Source organism: Dermacentor variabilis, chromosome 1 (assembly GCF_050947875.1).
Source record: "Dermacentor variabilis isolate Ectoservices chromosome 1, ASM5094787v1, whole genome shotgun sequence".
NCBI classification, from domain to species: Eukaryota; Metazoa; Arthropoda; class Arachnida; order Ixodida; family Ixodidae; genus Dermacentor; species Dermacentor variabilis.
Genome location: NC_134568.1, coordinates 9898074 through 9900642, shown reverse-complemented (window position 1 = coordinate 9900642; position 2569 = coordinate 9898074).

The window sequence follows — 2569 nt, the reverse complement described above, 5'->3', positions numbered from 1 at the left end:
TTCGCGGATGCCACCAATGCCCTGCTCGATGCTACTAAGTTGCGCTCTTGTACGCGATATCTTTTTTTTATTTCGATTAGGGTAGCCGTCGTTTTCTCGAATTTTGCCTGATTATCATCCATGAACTTTCTGAGGAGGTAAGAACGTCCTCAGTCTTAGACACAGGCTTGGCCTCGACATCACCAGCATAAAAGAGGAGCAAGGCAAAGCAAAAGAAACCAAGCGCGAGAGAAGGTCTCGGCGAAAGTACACTGATGCCATTTACATGGTGGGTAGCTAAACTTCGGCGTCCTGAGCATGGGTAGAATGTGCCAATAGGAGCACGATACCTGCCGAGATCAATGCCCATGGCGCAGGTTTCGTTCGCATTAACAAAACACTTCAAACAGCCAAAGGGGATCAAAGGCCACTCAGTACGACACTACTCAAATATGGCTGAATGTGTATACCTATAACAAACCAGAACAGAAACTTAGCGATCGTAGCCTGTGGTCGCAAAGCCCTGTTCTTTCCTCTGCCTCCTCTCCCCCTCCTCTCTACCATTCTATCTAGCTTCCCTTTGGACGTGCACGTTGGTAAAAAGGTAAGTGCTGCAATTTGTGCAATGCTTTTGTGGCGGCTCACAGATAATTACAGCTGTCAAGAGGCTAATGTGGTGACGCCCAGGGAGCTCCAGATGATATTGTGCACATTCGACGCGGTGCAAAAGTCGGAACGAGTTTATCGCGTCGCCTTTCTATACACACGCTCTGATGTATACACACGCTCTGAACTACCCCCCGACGCGGTGTGCCAGGCAGCATCAGCATGCAGCAGTCGGAAAGTCGAAGGAAGAGGCCAAAGAAAGCTTCCCTTTAAAAAAAGAATGCTGAAGCACTTCTGAGCCGCAATTACATATAAAATGGCCAGTTGCAAGAAACACATCTCCTGTCGTAGCGTAAAAGATAAAAATGCTGCATGACTACACTGCCGAAAACATAAAACAAGACTCACAGGTTTCTGCTAGAGTCAACACTCACAGGTTCTCATGTAGGCGACCGCCGATGATGTAGAAAACAAAAGTTCCCTTATACAGTTCTGTTTCTGCATCCGTTCGACGTTTGTCGTTTCACATCTGATAACTTGAGATACTTTGTTTATTGAGGCAGACAAAGAGCAGTCAGTCGGTTGCTGCAAAACGTTTGTTTCCAAAATACCGAATAGTTCGATCCTTTTCGAATATGAGCAGTTAGTGCGCAATATTTGATTCCTATATCGAAACATCGAATATTTTCCCACCCACCTAATTATAAACGAAGATAAGGGACGTGACTATATATGTCCTAACAATATCTTAGAGAGCAAGCAACAGAAAACGAGCGGAGAAAAAAGTATGCGTCTGTTTACTCTGCGCGCGCCGGACATCTGCAATGAGCCGCGTACGACTTCCGGGTCGCGGTGGAATTTCAATGGTGGTTCCAGGTGGCGTGTTTATAGCCGTTGTGACCTCTATGCACACAACAGTAGACTGAAGTTTATTTTTTTTCACCGCGCACAAGAAATTCGCGTCGCTAGTGGCCACTTTCACCCCAGCGTGGCGGCGAGCAGGGAACACAGTTTTTTTTTTTTTCAGCGGTGCTCGTCGCAGTGGCGATGCACGTCCGGTTTGCAAAACAGCAGCGCACGAGGCCTCTACAAAACACGCTCTTCACGCATGCTTTGTAAATCTCACTGCGCAATGTTTTAGGGAACGCCGTCACGGCAAGGCGTATCCGCTTGGAATGAATTTCCAGAATGACACCAGTTTGGACAACTGCGCCATCAAACTCGCCGTAAAAATGCACTGCTGTGGACTTTTTTGACATAACGCTCTTTCATGCATTGAAGTACAAAAAAACTAACTGGGACGCCACCATGTAGGTCGTCCCGCATTTTGGCAAACAATATCTCGGAACTGGTATCGTCCTGGATATTCATTTCAAGTGGATACGTCTCGCAAATTCACCGGCTACAATTCGTTAATTGCAATATGTGCCGTAAAGTAATTAATAAGAGGTTAATTAGGGAATTTTTGTCAAGTAGTTGGGACGTGTTTCGATTTATCGTGGTGGTACTATCCGCCTCCTTGAGTAATCCAGTTCAAGGACAGTAACTCATGCTATCTGCCACAGGCAATATTTGAAAATTCCAGAAAACTCCAGAAAGTTTAAAAGACCACCCCGTAGTTCGTGCGTCCTACGTGTTATGAACCTGTTTTATTTATATTGTGCCAATGTAAGTTGAAACTGCTGTGTTTTGCTGCAATGCTGTAAGTTAACAATGCTGTGTTTCTTTTTTTTTTTTCCTGTACTGAGTGTAAGCAATCACTGGCCAAATTCCAAACAGAGCAGCAGCTTCTATGAGGCCTCGATGCCTCGTGCTCTTGTGCCGTTTCTGTAAGATACATGAAACAATAAATGTTTCTCTTTCGTATTAATTACAGAAATGTGCGTTCATAGGTATTTACGACATATATGTTCATGTTTGAGAAGGTTCTATTATCCGTGAGGGCGTACGCAGATGGGAATTGTAGGACATACGGCGCACGAAA